The sequence below is a fragment of the Pinus tabuliformis genome, chromosome 4_1, assembly GCF_031772625.1.
Source record: "Pinus tabuliformis cultivar Carrire ecotype Pingquan chromosome 4_1, CPIR1, whole genome shotgun sequence".
Classification (NCBI taxonomy): Eukaryota; Viridiplantae; Streptophyta; class Pinopsida; order Pinales; family Pinaceae; genus Pinus; species Pinus tabuliformis.
This window is the reverse complement of record NC_142303.1, coordinates 731,327,883-731,341,393: the sequence shown is the minus strand read 5'-3', so window position 1 is coordinate 731,341,393 and position 13,511 is coordinate 731,327,883.

Here is a 13,511-nt window from a genome sequence, read left to right as displayed (position 1 = left end):
TGGGAGAGATTGTAAATGCGAAACAAAGTACACCTATTTTTTAGAGCTGTCACACTCTCCACTCGATCTCATTCACATCCACCTCTCATGGCTTTGATTTGTTTTGTTTTTATTTCTCTACCTTTTTTATGTATGCTACTACCTTAGTGTTGTGGGTACATTTTCTAGCTCCCCCACATATACGAAGGTTTCATAATCAAAACCAGTGCAAAGGAGGATGTAGTCAAATATTGCATTTTACCAACAATTTGAAAGGTTTTCTAGATAGATATTGGAATGCTTTCATTCCTTGACGAACCTCCATCACTTCGGCACATGCCCTCATGGATTCTTATTTATTTTTCTTTCTCTTTTCTTTCTTTGGGTATTGCCCCTCAATCTCTCTCGGTCACAGCAAAGAGATCAGACCTACTCACACTCTCACCCCTTACTCCTCTCCTATATGGTATGATTATGTTCAGATGTTGATCGATGGACATGACTAACTAACGTTAGCCATGGACCTATAGTTTGACTATATCGATGCATTCTCATTTACGTTTCTTTATCTTTTCTTTCTTTGGGCATTGCCCCTCCATATATTGTGGATACTGAGGACATATACGTTATATTGGAACTATTACCCCTTAAATTCCTCTCATAAGGTCAGTGATGTTCAAATGCTGATCGATGGACCTGACCGATTGACCAATTAGATTGTAGCGCAGGTACTAACATTCCAGATCGTTGCATTTCCTCCAGAAAACCTAAAGTTGCAAAACCATGAGTTAACATAACATTGGGCACAGTGATTGCACCTAACCACCAATCATCTTGACTCAGTAGAAAAAAAAAGCATGGCAAGGGTGAAAGATCTAATCAAACTTCACTGCATGTAAAAAAAAACCTTTTAATAACATAAAAAGTCAATAATGTTCAACTCTAATATTGCAATATAAAATTTGAATAATACCTATGCATGAGATATATGCATATTGTATTTTATGTAGCCACTTCTCATCCTAATCTCCGTCTTAAGTGGTACTAAAGTGATGGGCATAAAGTGATAATTCCTGCCCGCTCTCTAAAATCGACATTTGCACCTTCTCCGGGCTCAGTGACCGACATAGAATCCTACATCTTGGGAACCGACGATGTTGCCCCTATATGATGCATTAAAAAGTAGCTTTACAAAATTTTGTTGTGCACAAAATCTGAACATGATCAATTGGCATAGATTGTAAATAAATGTTAAGGGATATCATGGCTTTGACTGCGTTAAAAAATTTCAATGAATAAAAGATGATGGTTAGTCTGAACATCTTTGAAGGAATAAGAAAATTATCTTTGCCCTTTGAATACGAAATTATTCTGAATTGATATGCCTCGTTTAATAACATGACCCTATTAACATAGGTTTATAGTATAAAACCTCTCTAATCTATTAAACAAATTCTTAATAAATTATTTATTCGGCAGGTATGTCGTTGCATCACAACCTTGTTTAAAATGGACTTTATTTCCTTATCCGTAGCTCATATACCTTAGAAATATCTCCTTTAAAAACTTATTCATCATATTTTATCATGGAAGGATGTTTCAACTTACAAAGATGATTCTTTATTTGTTAAATTTAGTAATTTGACGTATTTCCCATTGTATAAAATTTTATTATTAAAAAAAAAATTAATAAAGTTAAATATTTTATGTTATATTCACTGTTTTTAGTAATTTATTTTAATATTTTTATACAATTAACTAATTAATAATAGTATAGATATTAAATTAAATGTTGATTGGAATTAAAACATTTATTTATTAATAATAGTATAGATATTAAATTAAATGTTGATTGGAATTAAAACATTTATTTCATAATGCATTTTATTGTAAGAGTATTTTATTATTTATAATTGTTATAAAATATACAAAAAATCCTTATTATATAAAATTGGAGGAATTACACTGTTAGTTAAAGATGACTGAGACAATTGGGCAAATACAGATCCCTACGTGAGATTACAATTCACCATACTTAGCTCATTCAGAAATGAAGCATTGGAAAAGACAAACTCTAACACCCCCTTAAGAAAAACATAGGGAGGATCTAAAGAAGAAAGAAAACAAAGAATAGGTCTCGACATTGAGGCTTGATTAGGTACCCATGTACAAACTCTGATAAATGGAGAATGAGAGAAAAAACCATACGAAAAACTCCCCCTGCTCCCCCCCGCCCAAAAGAGAGTGCTCAAATTATCATGAGGCTGAAATTATAGATTCTGTAACGATCCACGAAATGGTAATAACACAGGCCTACTCCAATCAACAAGTACAAAATGCTGAAGTACCAATACTCTGAAGATGAGAGCCATGAAACCTCAATGGCATTGGTCGATCTCTGAAATAGGATTGTTGCAGAGGCACAAGGGTGGCAAACACTATCAACTTCTCCCAAAAAACCTTCAGAGAAACTAGGTTTCAGTAAAGAACCACAACAAGGTATTTTAACAAAATAAACACAATCAACTAGAAAATAAACAATGAAGCTTCTAAATATCAAAAAATCATCTCAAACAACATACAACAACACTCTTGAAGTTGTTTGAACACTGTCACCATCACACTAATCAAACACAAGAAATGACAATTTTCAACAAAGAAATGACAACAATATTTGTCACCATCTAATTCACCCCCCCCCTAAAACCACAACTATAGAAGGATCGAGAATCAATAGTTTCCATTGTCAGCAAGTTTCCCCCAGTGAGACCCAACTGAGGGAACAATGGAAAATAATGAACAATTGGTGTAACACGTGGATATGAATTCTGCAAACATAGGTTCAAATGATTCCATGACCATCCATCGATCAATCCACAAAAGATCTTGATGGTCGGCACTCATCCATGATTCCTTCTCTCATGCCTCTTCTGTAACGATCTTAATGCAGTACTAGTAATTGACCAAGAATGTTGATGCTTAGGTAATTTATTTTGATGAGGATGTGCAAATGATAGAGTTTTTGCCTCTACAGACTCTATGTTGAGTGAAACAAAATTTTTATTCATAATGACATTTGTCACCATCTAATTCACCCCCCCTAAAACCACAACTGTAGAAGGGGCGGGAATCAATAGTTTCCATTGTCAACAAGTTCCCCCCAGTGAGACACAACTGAGGGAACAATGGAAATCAATAATGAACAATTGGTGTAACACGTGGATATGAATTCTGCAAGCATAGGTTCAAATGATTCCATGACCATCCATCGATAAATCCACAAAAGATCTTGATGGTCGGCACTCATCCATGATTCCTTCCCTCATGCCTCTTATGTAACGATCTTAATGCAGTACTAGTAATTGACCAAGAATGTTGATGCTTAGGTAATTTATTTTGATGAGGATGTGCAGATGATAGAGTTTTTTTCCTCTGTAGACTCTAAGTTGAGTGAAACAAAATTTTTATTCATAATGACATTTGTAGCCATGTCATGAATCTATTTATCAAAATGAGTAGGAGCATTTTCTTCCAATACATTGATATGGATTTCTTCAACTACAAACAACACCTCTGGAGTCTCAACAAAGATGGATGTAGGTGAGGCTGCATCAAGATCGTATATGAGACCTTCTCTTGATGTCAACACTCTAGGGTTAATAGAAACAACAATTCCTTGTGCATTCTCCCCAAGTCCTCCTCTAGCATATGCCATTTTGCTCATTAATCGAGACCGAATACTAGTAGTATGTTTTTAAAAACTAGGTGCAACAAAATCATGTGCTCAGTGATGATCATCAGCATCACACTTCTGAATTTAAACATAATAAAGTGTGGAAGAAGATGATTCTAGTAGCTCAACATCCGCCATCTCCATCTCATATTACTGAAGACAACTAACTTCCAATTCAAGTTGTTTCTTAGACTATTGTAGCTATTGAATAACCTCATCCTTCTCAATCGACTATTGTGAAATGACATCACAATCTTGTTTCAAAAGTTGATATTGTTTAAACATTGTTTGTATTAAATAGTTAATCTCCATAACATGTTGATTACTTTTCTTTTCTAGTTGCTTCCTCAAATTTTCGGTTATTGAGTTAGCAAAAGACTCAACTTCCTCCTCCAAGTCATTAAGGAGGTCAATCATCTCTTGGAATTCATTTGCAAGTATTGGGAAATATTTTCCCATGGTTGAATCTTAATGGTCAACCTTTTGGATTTTCTCAGATACTAAAGATTGCAACCTATTCTTAAGAGTTGTATTCTCCACTTGTAATAGAGTCACAATTGAATGCAATTGAATGAGCTCTTTACAAAGTTCATTTCTTTCCTTCTTACGAAGCTCATGCAACCTTTTACCGATCTTGATAAGATCATGTTGAAAATGTACTAGCTACAACACAAGGTTGACGATGAAAACATATTCTTAAGAGTTGCATTATCTGCTTGCAATAAAGTCACTACTAACTACAATTAAATGCCCTACAATTGCATACCCTCTTTATGAAGTTCATTTGTTGCCTTCTCCTAAAACTTCTGCAACCTCCCATCTTAAAAATACCAAACTAAAAATGTACTCACGACAAAAACAAAATTGATGATGACAACAAAAGTTGATTTAAACTTCCACAAATAATACAAACCAAACTAATATGACTAGACTTACATAACTAGCTAACAAAAAACCGTCCCAACCCATCAACCACATGGTCATTCGCCAGTCAATATCATTTAAAAATATTATTAATATATTTAAATCATAAAATCTGTCCTTTAAAAAATAAAAATAAAAAATTTGAATACGAAAGCCTAACGCCAAAGCAATTTCACCCCGAAAAGCTATTTTTATAATATCTTGTTCTCCTTTTTTTAATGATAAGTTTTTTTTTTTTTTTTTCTTTAACAAATTGCGGATAAATTAAAACAACGGGCAAATTAAAAATAATGGGTGAATGCCAAACGTTGTCAAATCTTAATCATCTCGAGTGGTTAGTGTATTTCTGGAACGAGGCTTCCAGACATGTGGCCTATTTCTGAGGGATCTAGCTTTCAATCCACTGTCCATCCCAAGTGGTTGTCCATTTCAACCAATGGCTCACATGCCTACGAACAGCTCCAGCGAAAGAAAAATTAAAGTCGCAGAGGTCCCAAAAAAGGTCAAGTGAAGAGTCTTACGAACAGGTGGAAACATTCAAGTTCCACCTATATGAATCCTCGTCTGGGAAGTGTCCAAGTATTCAAGTTCCACCACAAGACGGCGACATCATTTTCCTCTCTGCGATAATAGGTCTATGTGGTACAACTTTGGAATGTGGTGTAGTAGATGATGGCCGGCCCTTTTCTATACGCTCAGATTTGTTGAATGAAATATGCACTCATCCAAAGAAGAGAGTTGGGGCCATCAAAATTGTTGGGTGACCGTGCATATCTCAGGCAATGGCATTGCTTCGGTTTGCACTAGCTCTCGAGCCGCTTCTCCACGCTCGCCAAAAAAAGCATATACATCAATGTATATATCAAAGCAGCTACAGCAAAAAGCATTTGGAGGTTCAATCTGTGAGACTTGTAGGGAAACTATGGCTTGTGCAGATGCAGCACCAAGAATAACTAAGATTACAAAAAACATCATTATTAAGTTAGAGATGCTGATTTTATAGTTTAGTATGATGTTGTCTGTTTATCATTAAATTTGAAATTTTTAGTTATTTGAGTTAAAATTAAAAAAAAATTAAAAAAATTAAATAACTATTCAAATATTTTAAAAATAAAAATTTACACTTAAATAAATAAAAAAATTAAATAATTATACAAAATATTTAAATAATATTAGCTCATACAACAAATTACAGGTGAAAAAGTTAGACCCTTCTCCCTCTCCATTAATGTTGTTCGATCACTATTTAAAATAAAAATAAATTCATACTGATATTAAAAAATTTACAAAACTCCAAACAAACTAGCATAAAGCTTCTTAGATATTCGACTACGATAAAGGTGGGTATCCTTACACAGACGCTCAAGCAACAATTTGATCTGATCTGGGTTTTGTTGATGCCACGACTTGATAAAATGGAGCACCATTATCTACATAAAATCACACGAAAAGTAGATCCATTTATTGATGTCCGCACCTTAACAGAAATGCGTAGTTGTGGTTAGCAAGCGGATGAACGACGTCATGCAGCCGTACATAGAATTTCTAGCCGAAACGCGACATACACCTCTTTCCAGCAGTAACTGAGGCACCCAAAATTTTGGAAATTTAATCCGATAACTGAGGCACCTCTACATATTGCATGACTTATTAAGCTTATTAAGAAAAACAACCCTCTTAAAACCACGAACCCATTATCAGCAATATCCCATTCAAGATTTAGATTATATCGAAAGTAACATCACTTATATTTTACTTGATTCAACAATAATTTAACCGTTCTGATACCACATAAAATATTTCTATTAGAAGAAACCCAATTTCTGTTGAGGATAACCAAAACAACTAGGAAAATGCAAATCAGTATGTGAAATAACAAGTAATTATAGTTAGTTCATAGGGAAATCAAACATTGCAAAAGACCAACTCTCTAACATTCATATTGACGCCCAAAAAAACCTATTATAACTTATTTTTATTAATTACCTTAATAGGCATGTTTAATTCAAAACAAGGCTTCTATAATATTAATTTATTTCTTATTGATTATTAGATGGATGGTAGAGATTTAACCTCCATGGAATATCCAAGAATTTTCATAATAATATGCACATATCAAAGGTTAATATTAATCTCCAATTCAGTTATGTTTTTTTGATTAATTTATCTCAATTTCATTAATTAAGAAAATTTCATATGAACACATTTTATGTTGGCATGTGGTATTGATAAGCAATGATATTGGTCCATAATATTGTAGCAAGATCTATTTACAAGATAATATTTTCCATGATATATTCAAGGTGAATCTCCATGATTAAAAATATGATTACATGTCTTTTCAAATGTATATATGTTTAATTCATATATTAATAATTTTCATAATTATTACTCTCTCTATATATAGTAGAGGAGACTTGCCCACATCCAAAAATATACTTTCCTTAAAAATATATATATATAAATGAATTCTAACATAAACAAAAATAAATTGACTTAGATTAAGAGATTGGCCTAAATGGCCTTATGCATAGATATCTAAAAAAACAAAAGCATAGATTCTATGACCAATATCATAACATACATAAAGATAGGTGTTTGTGACCAATATCATAACATATATAAACGATATGTGTTTGATAGGATGTGTGTATGTGGGTCTTATAAGGTTCCAACGACTATTGGATGAATGCTCAGGTGTTGTTGTTTAATCCTTTACATTCTCTAATATAGATCTCTTAGATGCCTATGCAAGTGCCCAGGAGGGTGCGTGAGATATTTATATGGTTTTAATGCAGATCCAAGATAGTTTATCCTAATAAAAACTTTTTTTCAGTGGGGGAGCGAATCCCCGCTGAACAATCACAATACATCATATATCGCCGAAGCGAGCAGATTTCATCATACAATATCGCTGAAGCGAGCAGAATACGTTAACATCGGAACACATACGTTATCATTGAATCGAAAGCTGCATCGGAACACATACGTTATCATTGAATCGTAAGCTGCAACAGCAGCGCGCGGCATCGGCAATAAAACTTTATGTGCCAATAAAAGTGTACAATTTGCATGTATTGGTTCAATTGTCTCCTTTTTGTGCTCTGTGTTCGTGATCCAATCAACCTATTTAGTCATAACATTAGTGTCTAAGAGAGTAATCCAATGAGAGGATGCTTCTCTTTGAGGTCAAGAGGTTTTTTCCGAAACATTGGTTGGTGTAAGATCCGGCTATCAATATGTAAATCCTTCTAGCCTATGGTGAAGGTGACTATGTCCTCTTTGGAGGTGACTATGTCCTCTCTGGTCTCTCTAGTTCACTTCTTGGTAATAAGTAACCCCTTTTCTATCTCAATCCCATTGGTGTAGCACGGGGATCAAACCTGCGAGTAGAAAGAATTTAAAAATATACCAGCCTTGGCCAAGATGAGAAAGGTGTCTTGGAACTGCCCAAAAAATTCCATATTCCAAAAAAAACCTCCAAATAGCCTTGGAAAAGAAGAAGCCACAGAGAATTCTATTGACCACAAATTTCTAGTCCAACATAAATCACCAATTGTAAAAATAAACCACCAAAAAACTCACCCCTTTAGAAAAAGAAAGCTTGCAGAAAAATAAGTCACAACACCATTCGCGGGGTGGAAGAATGACGAGCATAAAATTCAAACAACAACCCACACTCGGAGCTAGATACAACACCCAAAAAGTTGCGTGAAGAAAAAATAGAAAGTTTGGAGATTGGATGGAAACAAAGAAGCTCACTGACATGATTGCCCGTCTAGTGTACTTCAACAACATGATCAAAATGTCATGAAAATAAAAATCGTTATAGAACAAGCAACTATATAATAGTTACTCACGTGGTTTAGTTTAAGTATAATTAAATTACAGTAAAAATATTGAATTCAAATTAGTATTAAGGTTTAGAATTTTATCAAATTTTATTGATCCATAAAGTTTTTTCTGTGTAATTAAAGAGTAAGGTCATAATTTCAATGTTTATGTAAACATAGTTTTGAAAAATTATAATATATTATGTTTTTTTTTTACTTTTAAACTACATTAATCGTCTAAATCAAGGTTTTCTATCCAACACAAGAATTATATATTTTATTTTTTTAAATTTGAATTAAAATATTCAATAAAAAATTATTTTACTATAATTATTAGCTTATAAAAATACATAGATTTTATTTTTAAAAATTACATTATATTTGAAAAAAATAATCAAGTTGAAGTCTGACCGAACTGGAAGTCTTGGGTTCAAATCTTGTGCTACCCTCTCCCCTAGGGGGGAAATGAACATGTAATGCCGGCTTGGGGTAGCTCGAGTGGCAGTGACCGTGGAAATGAACTCTCACCGAACCGAAAGTCTTGGTTTCAAATCTTCTGTTACTCTTCCCGGACATATAAACACAAAAATGAGAGAGTCCTACCAAGCTCACAAAAAAAATGAAAATATTATAAAAACACTGATTTATTATAGTTTAAAAAATGCATATGTTTTATTTTATTAAAAATTGAATTTAGATTTTAATCATATATATATATATAAATTTGAATTAAAATATTCAATTAATTTTTTTAATATAATTATTAAGATATAAAAAATATTGATATGACAAGAATAAAGTATATTGCATTAATAAAAGATAATAATTACAAAATAACAATTTACATTTAATTTACAATAAAATATTCAAATTTTCAACTAATAATAATAAAAATAAATACTAAGTTTTTTATTTATAAAAAATATAAAAAAAAAAATATATAATTAAACTTTATTAAATCAAAACATATTTCATGTATTTTACCCAACTAATTCGGGTCAGCCAATTTACCTCATGTGTTATCCTGCATGGCGGCAGCATAATAAGATAGCCTCCAAGTGAAAAAAATGTCATTTCTCATAAACGGTGAAATACATGAGCATAAATTTCAGACTGAGATCGAGGGTAACCACATAATACATTACTCGTGGAATTGCCAGGACGTGCTATTGGAAAGGAACGCCCATGGTAGCGGGGAAGGTATAGAAAAATAGGGAAAATGAGTGAACACCAACCTCACCCAGACAACACACAAATCACCTTGCAAAAGATTCCAAAATAATTGAAATAGTAGAAAGTGGAGGACAAACACATTAATACCAAATAACTATCCAAACTGCAGCGCCAGGTGGAGGACACCTATTACAGTCTGATGGAAAAACAGTTGGATATTTGGCAACTTTGCGCTACAGGAAACATCATGACTTTCTCTGCCTTGTCACCAGTCGGACAGGCTCGATCTCCACCAGCTGCTTCCCTATGGTCACATTCCATGGCTACATATTTAAGAAGCTGGATGGGGTGATAGCCAACTTTGTCATCGCACAAATAAATCGACCTATCTCGTTATCCACAATCTGTTGTTGTCTCCATCTCACCAAAACTAATGACGTCTCAGTGAAGTTTTATTGTGGCATATCAAAGTTTATCTACTATTTAATTTATATGGTTGAGTTATTTATAAAAAAATTAATTTATATGGTTGAGCTATTTATAAAAAAATTAATATATGAGTTAAATAAATATATTTAAAAAAATTAAAAAAAAATTTAATCATGAAAATTTATCTTCACTTTATTATGGAGAATTAATATATGAGTTAAGCACATATATGAAAAAACCTTTCACTAAATTTTTAACCATAAAAATTTATCTCCACTTCATTATGGAGATTTTTTATTTTTAAATAAGATGTGTTACAATACTATAAACCAAACCCATGACTTACTAATCTTACATGTTCAAAAACAATAGCCTATATTTATATGAAATTTTTAATTAATCAATTTACTTTAAATGATAAAAAACCAAAACCAATTTTTACACTAAATATCAACCTTTGATATAAAAATACAAATAAAAATATTTTAAAATATTCAATAAAAATTTAATCCCTACCTATTATAAACTATTAAATTAAAACTCCAAATTTTTTATTCCAATATCAATATACCTATCAACACAATTATTTTAAAATTTAAATTTATATATTAAAAATAATTTCAATATTTTCCGTTCGAACGGAAATCAACGATACAGCAAACTAATATTATCAGAAGAAAATAATGATTTGAGGAACTAAGATTATCGCAAGCAAATAATTTCAAAATTGCATGGTTTAGCCCTCCATTTTTAAAATGGACGCGTCAGGCTTAAATTAAAGATAATTTTGAAGTTTATCATGAGTAAAATATACCACTTTCATTTATAAGGTTAATATGATCTCTAAATTGAATACATTTTTTGCATAACGTAAATCACTTATTACTGAATCAAATGACTTCCATAATTTCACTTATCACGAGTCAAAAATAAGTCTCATATATTTTTCAGAGAGAAAATCAAGATATATTATATTCAGGAAATATAATGAGCATGTACATATAGAGCCTATACATATAAGCTTTCTGAAACAGGCCTGTAACATGAACCATAAGAGGTTATCTGGGAAAAAACAAAATAGCTGAGAAAATATGTCTCCAAAAAGATATGAAAAAAGTTCCGCATGGTGCAACGATTGACATATAAGAAGAAGAGATAGATCCAGATAACTGAAAACATAAGCTATTTACTTGGTGCGTCCTCCGGAACAGAATACCCTCTGGAGAAAACCTTATGCGCCGGGCTATATATGGGCCATCGAGATGTGTGCTGTGTAAATCCGATATCGAATCCACAGAACACCTTTTCATGCGCTGCAACACAGTACAACAAGTGTGGAAAAACATCAAACCATTCGTGCAATACTCAGGGGAATGGAATGGAACAGATCTTATAAACACCTGGGTAGAATGGTGCACCGTTAACAAGGCCACGAAGGCTGTAAACTTGCCCATCATTGTTAACTGGTCCATCTGGAGGACCAGGAACAAATTGACCTTCGAAGATCGGGAGGCACACTGGCCACTCATAGAAGCTGGCATTATCACTGCATACAATGAACTTCCAGATCCGCCACCCCCAAAACAGCGCAGACTCAACCCTCCTCCAAATATCGATCAAGATACCCCTTGGGCATACTTCGATGGTGCAGCAAATGCACAAAGCTGCGGAGGGGGCATCATTCTTCACAAATCCGCGAACCATTACTACCACATCAAAGCGGGCCTGGGTGCCGGAACAAATAATTATGCTGAGCTCATTTCCCTTCGTCATCTGCTTCATTTTGCTTTAAGTCATCATTGCACCAGCATAAACATATTTGGAGATTCTCAGATTGTCACAAATTGGATCAATAGAATATCTACATGTCACTCGCACACACTAAATGTCATACTTGATGAAGTGTTTCAGTTCAAAGAAGCTTTTAACCAAATCCATGTATCTCATATCTACAGGGAACATAACCAGGATGCTGATAAACTTTCCAAGGAGGCCGCGTTGATGGAGAATGGATTATGGGAAATCACTGAGTTTTTGGAACAGCAGGAGCGGAAATTTTATCACCGCCCATATATAGACCCGACTTATCCTACAGCGGGTCTTCAGGCGACATAAAAATTTGCAGTTTTTTGACAGCAGCTAGTAGAAATGACAGCATACTATGTATAAACTTTTGTATAGACTGAAGGATGCAAAAATTGCATCAAATTTTGCACAGCATACAGAGAACTGTTAACAGAAAAACAATCAGTTATAGATAAGCTATTTTTTGAAAATGTACAGACAAACAGTGAATCAAGGCATATGCTTTAACAGCATCTACATATGTAATCTTTCATATATAATGAAATATTACAGATTTTTCCAGTGGAAAAACTGAAAACATAAAGAGCGGGTCCAAAATTATTCAAGCCTGTTGAAGCATAGCAGATATAACAACCAGCGTAGAGGCAATAGGAGACTTGGAATCCTGGCTCCACTTCCAGAGACACCAGCACGTGATGATAAAAAGAGATCTCCATTCTAAACACTGTGCACTCCACCACATAAACCCCTCCTATACAGAAGAGAAAACGTTGTGAGGAAATCCATGAGAAACGGAAAGATCATACCATATTTGCGCCGTTAGTCTCATATATATATATAGTTAGTCATCTTTTAAATCGACATCTCTCCCGGGTCAATAATTAAAAACAATTATATATATAGATTTGTCATAATCATGGTTTTGCAGTTCCTTTTAAAGCGATTAAACATTATGGTGCCGGACAGTTACAAAAACTTCATACAAATATAAAAATTACGGTATAAACATAATGTTACAGTGTTGAAATTAGGAATTTATCTTTAAAAATATAATAAAATATTTTATTTTAAAATTGAATTTATACTTTTATCGTATTTTAAGAAATAATTTTATATTATTTAATTTTATTAATAAGAGTAAAAATAAAATAATTTTAAAAATCAATTATAATTTAAAAATGATTTACTTTAGCCCATAAGGTGTAGTTCAATTTGCTATTACAATGTTATGAAATAATGTATAAAAAAAAATGACATTCAAAGGAGAAAAAAAATAATTTAGTTTAATAATTTTTTAATTAAAATTTAATTTCTTTTACTTTAAAATATTTTATTAAATTTATAAATAAATTCAAATTCAATAAAACTCACATGGAACTCAAACTTCCACCAAATTTAATTAAAGAATATATTTAAATGTATTTGTTAATTTGAAAAATGGATACTTAATCAAAACTATTTATTTGTACCCGTGGAAAGCGATATTCTCTTCATTTGAAAATATGTTATTAATCAAAGCTAGAATTAAGGAAACGTTAAAGTCAAATTCAACTGAATTTCCTTTTAAGAATAAACATTTACACCGTCCCAGTTTAAAAGAGAAGGCGATCCTGGACCAGCGGAACGCCTTTGCA